The sequence below is a fragment of the Eulemur rufifrons genome, chromosome 29 (assembly GCF_041146395.1).
Source record: "Eulemur rufifrons isolate Redbay chromosome 29, OSU_ERuf_1, whole genome shotgun sequence".
Taxonomy (NCBI): domain Eukaryota; kingdom Metazoa; phylum Chordata; class Mammalia; order Primates; family Lemuridae; genus Eulemur; species Eulemur rufifrons.
The window spans coordinates 96022883-96034922 of NC_091011.1; the positions used below are offsets into that span (position 1 = coordinate 96022883).

At 50.0% G+C, this 12040-nt stretch overlaps 1 long non-coding RNA gene across 2 annotated transcripts; it reads right to left on the reverse strand.

Annotated features, from left to right (window-relative positions):
- Window positions 1-1461: 1461 nt before the first annotated feature.
- LOC138377100 (uncharacterized) lies at window positions 1462-11328 on the reverse strand. Of its 2 annotated transcripts, XR_011231772.1 has the most exons (4): window positions 11144-11328; window positions 10624-10853; window positions 5366-5516; window positions 1462-2605 (listed from the first exon to the last, which is right to left on the reverse strand). It is a non-coding gene; the product is annotated as an uncharacterized lncRNA (long non-coding RNA). The 2 variants fall into 2 exon arrangements; XR_011231771.1 differs by lacking the exon at window positions 1462-2605 and having other exon boundaries at window positions 5111-5516.
- Between the last annotated feature and the right edge of the window lie 712 nt (window positions 11329-12040).

Below are 12040 nucleotides of genomic sequence, written 5' to 3' on the forward strand. Positions count from 1 at the left end.
TTACAAAAGAGTCATTCCACAATGAATTGGAATTTAAAAACAACCAACCAAAAAACCACCCCAGGTCCTTCACTACAGATGGTTTGGGATAGAGCTTCTCAGGGGAACAGGGCGTATCGAAGATGCTTCCCATTTCACGTAACCTAATTTTCCAAACTTACTTGTCCTCCCACCCCACTCTTGCTTTTTTTTTTCCATTTTATCTATTATCCCATATGAATGAAAATGACTTTAGAAACCATAAGTCATCTTTGTAGAGTATTGAGAACTTAGAAAGTCTTGGAATTGGGGTGTCCTTACGGGTTTGAAATCCGCATTTACTCTGGGCCCTCAGAATATTGTGGTTAGAAGGAGCCCTGGTGATCTGTACGGGATGTCTGTGTCCTATGAGTTCCCATACTCGGTGACAGTGGATTCCACATGAAAAAGAAGAAAGGAATTAACTTTTTGATAACCAGTGACATGCCAGGCACCATGTCAGTTACTTCACATTAATTATCTCAGCTAATTTCTATGAAAATCTCGTATAAGAACTCCCATATCTACTTCACATTTGGGGGAAATGGGAACCTAGTTGCTAGAGAGTGCTTTGACATCCAGCCCACTCTGTCCATTGGTCTTAACTGGCTGTGGAATTCTGGAAAAACATAAAAACTGTGGCCCCTCCTCTTTTAAAACCTTTGCTCAACACTGACAATACTCTGACCTTGGGCAATAGTCTGACCTTGGACATACTACAGAACGTCTTAGCTGTCTTGGTCTCTTTGCCTGTGACCCAGAGTTGGCAAGAGCAATGGCCTGTATATTCAGGAAACCAGTGACTCAGTTCTGTGGAAAAAGCAATTCTTGGAAAAACTAAACAACAAGGTCTGGACTCAGACTTTCTGCAAATGCTTTGATAACTCATTGAATACCAAGAAGAGGGGTGTTATCTAATGAAAACCAGGGCAAAGAGTCACATTCCAGCTTTTATTTCTTTTCAGCTTGGACAATGATTGTGTAATCTGTGGTAGTTTCTGCTCCCTAGTTCAGATGGCGCCATTAATATTGATCCGCGCAGAGAGGTGGAGGCAGGGGCCCGGGACCAGTAGGAACGCTGCTTTGGAACAGCACATCTCCTAACTGCCCCTTTCCAGGTCTGTTGCCATTTTCCAGGGCACCTGTGGCAGCCACCTCCCTATGTGTGTCTCAGGCTGCCCTTCGTCCATAATGCCAGGGAGCCATAAGGCATTCCTGACCGCGAAACCCAAGAAGCGCATTAAGGTAAAGGTGAACTCCGTAGCATGTTCTCCCAAGCGACAGACGTGCTGTGCGTATCTTCTCTCCAGAGAATAGCTGGTGTCTTAAGCAGCTCTGCTAAGCGCACAGCCAGCAGTTCCACAGAGTGACAGATTCAGCGCGCAGGGTGTGTGTGACACGAGCTCTGTGCAGTGAGGAGGTACCTGTGTGTGAAAGAAAGGAATAGATAACCCCAGCAGTGATGCCCCCTTCCCGACTGAGGGTGGTAGTCACGGAAACAGCATTAGTTGGGGATAAAGTCTTTGGTTCTGCCAACGCTGCCTTCATAATTGTTTTACAGAGTGTCCCCTGTGACTTTTGTCCTAGTGATCTAGCCTTACCTCCCATTGGGGTGGAAGGTTTGGGTTGCAGAATTTGACTAAAGGTCTGTGTGTGTTGGTTCTTGACTTAGTTATTATCTTTGAACATGCGATAAACATACCAATTAACCTGGGGAAATTTTGAACACCATTATTGACCGAGTATGGCTCTTGACTGATTTCTGCCCTGTCACTCATCTATTGGTACATGATTAAATAATGCAAATTAATTGTAATAATGTCCTGAGCAAATAATATTACTTCGGGAATTACACTGGCCCAAAGGCCCTAAGTTATGGTCAGTTACAAATCTGTACAGGTCTGTCTGAAGCTCTGGCTGCCAGCGCCACTGACACCATCCATTCAGGTGACTTGCAGCTGGTATCCAGGCCTGACCCTCGCATGCCAGTTGTGGCTTTTCAACAAGACTCTAGAAAAAATATATTTGCCTGCTATGCCCTTGAGATTGGCAACATTTGGGGAGCAAAGTGCTGGCTCAGGATCTGGATCTTCGGGTGCGCCTAGGTGTAGGCCTGTTGACCCCCAACCCCCACTGGAGAGGCACAGCGACATCCTGACTCTCAGAGGAAGCTGTGTCCACCCCCCCAGAAGGGCCCAGCCAAACCCTTAGTTAGACCCATGCAAGACCCTGCCAGAATCAATCTCTGTCCTTGTACCGTAGCACTTTATACCATAATCAATAAATGCCTATTTGGTACACAAAGCCCACAAAGATGCTTAGCATGCAGGGCAGCTCTCAAGGACATAGTGGCTTTTGACAACTGTCCTTCGGCCATGTGGGTCAAAAGGTGTTTTTTAAGATGTTCCTAAATATAGCTCCTAAGAATTGGGTGAAGAGAGAATGGGGAGAGACTTTCCAAGGAGGCCTCTGTACATGGCTGGCATAAGGCTCCTTTAGATCATTGCAGCGCACACTCCCAACAGCACCGTTGTGCAACAGGCTGTGCCTTTGTTTCCTCTACCGCCACTCGTTGCAGCGTTTTACCCTGTAGGTCAAAAAATAAAGCATAATTACAAAGTTCATTGTTCTTTGACCTGCACAAGAGAACATTTTCCTGTCATTGCAGAGCTTATTCGGCCATGACCCAAGGGGTTCCCAACGTCTCACAGGGATGGATGCAGAAGTTTCTTTGGGTAACCGGAGGATATTGGTGTGGAGGGAAGGGCTGGGCAGGGTTCCCTGCCGACACACAGCATTTGCCAAAGACTCCCAGAGCTCGCTGTGGCCAATGCTGAGGCTGGCGAATTTGTCCACAGCTCTCAGAGATAAGGTGCAAGGAGAACAGCTGTTTCTCGTGGAGCTTTAAGGAGAGTCTGCCTCGGTAGGACCTCCTGGTTCCAAGTCTATTCTTTGTCTTTGCAGGTTTAAACTGTTGTGAATCGTTCGCCAAGATGTTCATGGCTACGTCTCTAGAGGATTGTGTCATTGGAACCAGTCCCTCGGGGAGACTGGCTTGTCAGTCAGTATGCAGATGTGCTCATTCGTGTGGGGGGTGTACTTTTGTACGGCTGTTTGTCTCTGTGCCCAGATCCAGTCTCTGTCCCACCCTGCTCTGTACTGCCGGGAACTACAGTGCCAGGATCTTCTGCCCACTGGTGTCTGGCCAGGCTTGGCCAACGGCAGAGAGTGGGATGGTGGGGGGTGGCAGGGTTGGAGGACAGGACCAGGGGATGTCTTCTGCTCTTGTTTGGCCTTGGGCAGCATCGTGGGCAGCACGTTCTTCCTGCAAGGTGCTCACCCCACTAGCCAGACCCTCCGTCAGTGGGCCTAGCTTCTGCTGTGCAGCCCTGACCATGGCTCTAGAGTCAATGCAGGTTGCTAGGGAAGAGGATTCTAGAAAAGGGAAGTGGGAGCGTGGGATGTTGGAAGTTCAGTGCGAAGGAGAGTGGTAGGAAGTAACGTTTCAGATGGTAAGGGCTTTGGCTTTTATCTGAGTGAGATGTGACAATGTTGGGGCATGTCAACTAGGAGAATGATTGGTTTAAGTTTTCAAAGGATCAGCCTGGCCACTAGGTAGAGAACAAGTTGTCTAGGCGATAAGGAAGGAACCGCTGAGCACAGTGAGTGGCTGTCACTATCATCCAAGCAAGAGTCAAGAGAAGCTCGGAGCCGGACAGGAGAGGCAGGGTGGCCAGAAGTGGTTGTTTCTGGATCTGTTTTGAAGGCAGAATCCCCAGAATTTGCTGATAGATTGGACGTGGGATCGGAGAGAAAGAAAAAGTGACATTTGGCTGCAAAGTTTTTGGCCCACGCAACTGGAGTGACCCTATTTACCAGAGTGGCAGAAACAAGGAGGGCTGGGGATAGGGAGTTTGCTTTGGGACACAGTAAATTCCAGACACCTACTGGACACCCACGAGAAGGGAGACGGGGAAGAGGGCTGGCTGCAGACGTATGTTGGAAGCCATCCACGTAACGACAGACAGACAGATGGCGTTCAGAGCTGTGGGACGAGAGTGTAGACAGCAAAGAAAAGGCCAGAACTGCAGCCCACAGCGTCCAGCGGGGTCATCAGGGAATCAGGAAAATGTGGTGCCCAGCAGCAAGGAGAGAGGTGTCTCCAGAAGGAAGGGACTGTGAGTTAGAAGAGGACTCAGTGGACCGTGGCACTTGGTGACAGGGAGGCCACTGGCAAGCTTACAGGAGCAGGGCAGCGCGGGGGCTGCAGCCTGGTGGGAGGGGGCTCAGAAGATGGAGGTGAGGGGACGTGGGAAGTAGTGGGCGACTGTTTTTAGGAGCTTTGCTGTACCCGGGGGCAGAGGAATGGGGCGGTGGGCAGGTGGGCGGAGGGGGGGGGGTGCGGGCCGAGAAAGGGCCTTTTTTCTCAAGATGAGGGTTATTACAGCGTGTTCGTGAGCCAGTGACCCCGTGACAGTCTGGGGAGGGGGTTGATGCTGTCGGAAAGAGGAGGACACACCGCAGGAGCAAACTGCTGGCACAGGCAAGAGGACGAGAGGATGAGCCGTCCTGATAGCGGCGGCCTTGGTGGGAGGGGGGACAGTTCACCACGTGACAGGAAGGGACCCGGTGGCAGGCAGGGAGGCTCTCTCCTGAGTGCTTCCACTTTCCAACGCGTGAATGTTCCTGTCCCTCGACACCTTCACCAACGCGAATCTGTTTCTAACGTTTTGTTATTTGCTGGTCTGTCAGGTGAAAATGGTGTCCTGCTTTTCTACTGTGCATTTCTTGAGTTATGAATGAAGATGAACACTTGTTTGTACGTTTGTGATTATTTTTTTCAGTTTCCTTTTTGTGAATTGTCTATTTGTGATTTTTGTCTATTCTATCGGCTTGTAGGTCATTTTCTTTGCTTATAGGAGCTCTTTATATGTTAAAGAAATTAGCTTCTTGTCAGTGTGGATTGCAAATATTTCCTGCCTGTTTATTATTTGTCTTTTGACTCTGTTTATCATGTTTTCTCCATGCAGGATTGTTTTCCTTTTTATATGGTTTATTTTATTAATTTCTTTGTGGCTACTGGGGTTTTCTGTCACATTTAGAGAAGTCCTTCCTACTTCGAAATTATTTTTAAAATCTCTCCCATATTTACTTCTGCATTTTTATGGCTTCATTTTTTGCTTTTTACATACAAATCATTTTACAGTTAAATCTTTGATCCGTCTGGTATTTACTTTGGAAGATGTGTGAAGCGGTGGGGGAGGGGGTATACTTTGCCAGTAAGTTTTGTCCTGTTTATCGATGCCGGGCAGGAGGCTGCACCGGTCCTGCGTCAGTGGACACTCACGTGCCAGGCTGGCCGTCACGTGCCTCCCGACTCCATTTTCCCGTGTGGGAAGTAAGACAGCTGGCCTGGGCCGTCTCCAAGTCCTCTGCGTCAGACCGTCCTCGAGTCTGCTGTGGGCGCGCCGTTCCTTTCTCCCTGGGTTCTTGGAGAACTGAGTTGGACACCAAAAGTTTGTGTGAGAGATACAAGGAATGGCTGTCTTTTCTTCCTGCTTCCAGGCAATAAATATTTATTGAGTGTGTCTCGTGTGACGAATCAACAAAACCCATCTGCGCTGATTGAGTATGTCAAATGCCCATCCTGTGGGTGGCAGGTCAGTAGTACCATCCCCTACAGGAGGCTGGAATGATTCCGTGTTGGACGTATAGACAGGAAAATACATGATAAACTCACTCCTGTCACAGAGCAAGAAATGTAGTATTTTCTGTTTCATAGTGCGTTCATGGATATGAGCTCATTTAATTCTTACAATCATTTATGTCCCCCGCCCCGGCCACACACACACAAATAGAAGGCTCAGAAGGCTGAGCGACTCACACACGGGTTCTGTCCACGATCATAAGGCGAACAGCTGCCAGAGATGGGTTTGAGCCTGGTTTTGCAGTCTCCATCCTGCCCCACATGCTGGTTGAATGTGGTGGTTCATGTTCCATGTCAACTTGACCAGGCTGTGATGCCCAGCTTTTTAGCCAAAAGCTGGTCTAAATGTTTCTGTGAAGGTATTTTTTAAGATGAGACTAATATTTAAATCAGTGAACCATAAAGCAGGTCACCCTCCATGATGTGGTGGGCCTCACCCAATCAGCTGAAGGCCTTAGGAGAAAAGAGGAGGGTCCCCCAGGGAGGAAGGAATTCTGCCTCCAGACAGCCCTCTGGCCCAAAACCGCAGCCTCAACTCTCACCTGAACGTCCAGCCTGCCTTGCAGGTTTCAGACTAGCCAGCCCCCGTAATCACATGAACCAATTCCTTAAATTAAATCAGTCTCATCTATCTTGTTCTCCTCTCTCTGTCTCTCTCTCTCTCTCCCCCCCTCTCTCTGTGTATAAAATACACACACGTATATATACACACTAGTACTTCTGTTTCTCTGGAGAACCCTAATACATTTTCCTCCCAGGAAAACTCACAGTCAGTGTTTAGGAGAGGGAGTGAGTGACCAGTGGTGGAGTTGCAGCCATCTGCCGAGAAGCAGCGGGGCTGGAGCTGTGGTCCCTGAGGCTGCTGCCCTAATGACACCACACAGGGATCTGCCTCCTCCGTCACTCACAAGCCGGCCTTGGGGCTTTAAAGAGGTGCTGAGGGAGGAGCGGGCCCTGCGGGTCAGACCTGCCCCGCCACTCGCCACTCGCTGGTGGTGTGACTGCAGGCCAGCCACGTCACCGTCACCGCTTGGTAAGAAGGGGAGAGCGATGCCCAGGTGTGTACTTGTTCCTTTCTTTCTCTTGATGTCAGTCCAAATCCCAGCACACACAGCAGTAGTATGGTCAGTGCTGTTTGTTTTCCAGAATTCTGGAGAATTGCAAAAAGTCCGCAATTTCCTGTGCACATGCCCTGTTGCCCTCTGAAGTCCACATGGCCTGCACCCAGAAGAACCCTCACCCCAGCGGAGAGCACATTTCCTAGAAGCACTGTTCCCAGGGGTCCAGGGCAGCCGAGGGCCTGACACCTCATGATGGGAGCAGCATTTTGCAGAGTGGTCCCAGGCACTTGCTTCAGAAGGACCCAGGACTTTCCTGGCTTCCTTGCCCAGGCTCTGGCTGGGCAATCTGGGGCGGGAGGTGGGGGAGAGAGCGTGCGTGTGTGTATGTGTGTGTGTGTGTGTGTGTGTGTAGTTTGAGATCCACTGGTCTCACCCTTCCTCTGCTCCTTGGAGCGTATTTTCGTAACCAGAGACAAAGCAATTGCATGCTTTGCTTCTCTCTGTCCTACCAGGGGAATTGCAGGTTCCAGGCAGCTCTGCTGTCACCCCCTGGGGTGGGCTGTGGAGGACACTGTGGAGAAGGGGCTCCTGCCTCCTGCTATGCCACGGAGGGAGAATGTGGGGAGGGGATGCTAATGTGCTTCCCCTTCCCATTTTAAGTAAATGATATTTGCTGTTATTTGGACCATTGTTAACATATTTGCATATCTGAAGCTATCTGAAAATATCTTCAGATCCTTGCTGAGGAGAGATTATGTTTTGTGAGAAGTAATGGTGAGCGTTTTGGGTTTTATAGGAGTTGCTGGTTTTTTAAGTCTTTGTGGAATGACTTTTAGATTATTGAATAATGGGGAATGAGCTCAAGGCCTGTAAATGCGACAGGACCTCAGGACCAGGCAGAAAGAAGGGATTTTTATTCAGACAGGAGAGAGATCGTGTGGGATTTGAGAAGGGAGCTTCTTGGTGTGCTGGGCTTTGCACGGGGAACTCTGGAGGAAGAGAGACAGTTGTTTGGGGTAGGTCTCCAACAAGAAGGGCACCGTGGGGAATGCTGTTTCTACCTAGAACTGTTCCAGACAGAACTATTGGAAGCCCTGTTTGGAAGGATTCGGTTTTATCAGGGCCAGGTCTAAATGGTTGCTGGGCAATGTGGGGATTTGATAGTTTGAAACATAAAAAAGACATATGCTAAGGTCCCCAGAGAGAAATTCCTGTTTGGTCTTAAAATGAAGAATAATTGTCTTTCTCCTGAGCTCCTGGTCTGTTTGAACCTTGTGGGCACTAGAGCTGGCTAGAACATAGGTCTTCCAAGCTGTGGCCCACCCATAGCAAGTGCATATTCCTGGCTTGACATACCCACATATATGGCGTACATTAATTGCTTTATCTTCCTTTTGGGGGAACTTACCTCCCCTAGTGCAATATTTAGGTCTGGTAGGAGATGCCAGTATTCTGCCTCGCTGCCCCCACCCCCGGCTCAGCCAACCATAATTGCCCTCACTCAAGGGCGTGGTCCTGAGTGGCCAGAGCCGTTCCCTGGGATTCTAACTAGAGCTGAGAAAGCCTTTTCCATTCTTATGCCAAGGCTGTAAGACTTCGGCCTGGAGCTGCAGCTGCTCCAGGGACAGCTGAGCTCAGAGATGGGAAGAACATCGAAGTCCTGATCCCAGTTCTCCCTGGAGCTAAGACAATCCCGGTATTTTCTTAAGATAGTGATGGATTTCTGTCTCTTGCAATGCAAGAGTCCTAACTAATAAAATTCTCACTTTTAATTAACTTAATTGCTTTGTAGTTTTGTCCCCTTATTCTTTCTAGAATAAGCAGGAGAGGAAAAGAAGGGAGGCAGGGAGGAGAGAAGCAAAGGAAAGAAATGCCGTGTAAGCAGAGTTAGTAACTACTATGATCACCTGTTATCTAACTGTTGCAGCCTGCCCCTCTGCCCACGGCCACCTCCCACATCCTTCCCCCTGGCCGGGTAGCCCTGCATTCATGACCGGTGACCACCTCGTGGGCCTGCAGCATCAGGGTGGGAGCCGTGTGGAACAGGGAACAACGGTGGTTGCATCACCAAGCCCATTCTGAGCGTCTGTGGGGATGGTAGGCCTGGTGGCTCTGGAGACCCCACCCGCTACGGACGGGTGGCCTTCCGACACCTCCCCATGCTGTGGGATGCCAGCCTCAGTTCACAGACTCAAGTAAAGCAGAGGCATCGGATATTCCTGTTACTCTGGGGATTTAGATGAATAACTGGTGAAACTTGAGCGCCTAAATCTCCTATAGGAAAAGAACTTTTCCTTCGGAATTGAAGAGAGCCTGAGTAAAGCTTACTAATGACTGTGATTAGCAATGTCCATTAGTAATTTTTGAAGTTACTTGAGCCAGAAAAAAATAGTGATTATGGAACCATCAGCGTATGTTGCTTATTTACTTTGACAGGCATAATTCAGGTTCAATTGATTTATGGCGAAACCCCCTGGCGCCGTAACCAGATAACTCTGGGCTGAGAGGACGGCTGAGGAGTGAGGAGAGAGAACCCACCTTCATTCCGGTGTCCTCTTACCTCTTCCGCATCTGTCTGGACCCTCGTATCTCTTTCCACTTTAAAATTCAGATTCACAAAACGGTTGACCCCAGGGCAACATGAGATCGCAAAATGCCCTGCCTTGCGTTCACCTCTCCCATACAGGCTCACTGAGAGCGAGGGGAGGACGTAACAGAATACAAACAGTAGCATTGCAACGTTTCATCGGGAAGATCTACATTTATTCTAATGATTTTCCCGATGCTCAAAATATTTTGGAACTCCCTTTTAAAAAATTAATTTAGGGCCAGCCTGTGAAGTGTTTTTGCAAAATCTCTTTTTTTTTTGCAAAAAAAAGCAAAAATGTCAATGTCAATAACTCTGTAAAGGAATATTTGTGAAGGAGCTTAGCAAAATCTCTGTGTAGTGTAGGCACATAGAGCATGAGGCTGAGATTCCTGCTGCAGGTCAAAGTGCAATCCCTGCACCCCAGTCTCCGTCCACATCTCTCCAGTCTGTGAGTTTTACTCTGAGCAACCCTTATCTCTGAACAGCTGGGTCTGCTCCAGGCTGAGACCCTAGCCTCACGGGGATCACTCGGTCCTCTCTCACTCTCTCATTGTACAGACAAGCCGACAGCTTCACAGCCCCCGTTTCCTGCTGTGTCTGTATAGTTGGGGTCCTTGGAGAAGTAGATGCCACTGTGGGATTAGACACGAGACAGAGTGCCTATGACGGCTACAGGGAGGAAGGGCAGGACACCGGAGGAGAAAGTGGGAAGGAAGGATTGGGTAGAAAAAGCCTCAGAGTGCAGCTCAGTTCTGAGAGTCTTCAGTGAGAGGATGCTGTGAAAGGAAGAAATGGGCCTGCCCTGGTACATCACATCCTGTCCCTGCCTAGGGACAGCTGGGGAAAGTGTGAAAGACCAAAGGGGAGGTCTGGGCTGTCAGTCAAGGGTGCCAGAGCCCCAGGCGCCTGCACAGTGATTCTCTCCCGGGCTGGCCACGACCTCCAGGCTTCATCTCCTCCCACCACTGACACCATTAACACCATTAACATCAGCTTCTCTGGGAGGAGACCTGTGTGGCCACCCTCCTCCGAGACCCACCAGAGCCTGCCTGCCTCAGTCCCCACGCGGCAGTGCCGCCCCCAAGCGTCAGGCAGGCTGGCCTCCCTGGCCCATGTACATGTTGTTGTGGGTTAAATTGAGTCCCTTAAAAAGGAACATTGAAGCCCCACCCCCCAGCACCTGTGAATGTGACCTCATCTGGAAATAGGGTCTTTGCAGATGTAATCATGGTGAGATGAGGTCATACCTGATGAAGGTGAACTCTGATCCACTGTGACTGGTGTCCTTAGAAGAAGAAAACACAGAGACGCAGAGACAAACGCAGGAGGTCGTGTGACGATGGAGGCAGAGGTTGGAGTGATGCATCCACCAGCCAAGGGACACCAAGCATTGCCAGCGACACCAGAAGCTGGAAGGAGCCTTCAGAGGGAGCGTGGCCCTGTTGGTGCCTCCATTTCAGACTTCTGGCCTCCAGAACTGTGAAAAAATAAAGTTCTGTGTTTTAAGCCACCCAGTTTACAGTACTTTGTCACGACAGCCTGAAAACTAACATGCGGGCCTTTCTCGGCTGAGCCTCCATCCAGCTGACCAGGCCCTCTCCCGCCCGGAGCGCCGGCTCTCCTCCCTCACCTGCCCCCGCGCCCGGCTCCTGCGAGAACCCCCTGAGCCGCCCGCCGAGGGCTGCGCTCCCAACACAGTCATGGGCCACGCCACACCCATGAGCGCTTAATTATACACTGCCTTGCTTGATTTATTTCATATCTCACCTTGCTCCATAAAAGGGTTTTAGGCAACGACTGCTTCTATTGTTTGCTGAGACGTTTGTCTCTGTTACAATTTTTCAAGACTGACTCGACTGTTTATTTTTGGAGCCAACTAGTCTCAGACCTCAGACACCCGAGCGTACAACAGGCCCCCACATGAGGTTTTCGGGGCCTGCATGGAGAGGCACCCGGACTGCACGGGTGCGGGTCTCATAGGAACCTGGCTAAATGGGACCCGCCTACCTTCACCTGCCAACGCCAGCAGACCACGCCTCTGCAACGCTCACTCACGGGGGTCAGAGGACATTCCGTCCTCAGGACATGACCCTGTCGCTTAACCAGCCAAGTCTCACGTGAACGAAAGCAAAAGCTACAAGAATGACATGTGGGATTTGGGCAGGGCCCCAAAGTTAAACCCACTCAAGCCTCAAATTCCCCAAGTCCTTTAATAGCTCCAAGTAGAAAAAAACTTAAATTCCAGCTGGTGCCACGGGAAAGTTATGCACAGAAAGGGGACACGAGGGCCCGTTCCGAATGTGAATCGGAGGCTGCCTGCGTTCAGCATCTCAGCAGCCACGGCGCCCACAAGCCTCGAGCTTCAGCTTTAATTAAGACAGAGAGTAGCTCATCTCCAATCAAGGCTGGAGAATCACCAGGTTCTCCTGACACAGGTAATTGGCAGGAAGGCTTGGTAGGCGCTGCTGGGTGTGATTAGCCTGCCTGGGGCCAGCGCTGCTTTCGGGGCGCCCAGTGTCTGCGCCGGCCTCGGGGAGGCAAGTTCCGACCTGCGACGGAAGAGCTGAGGGTTTGGAATAGTGATCCTGTTGCAGGATCCTGGGGGAGCCCCGGGGGCCCCTGCTTTCAGTCCCCTTCTTCAAGACAGTGACGCATTCAAGGTCA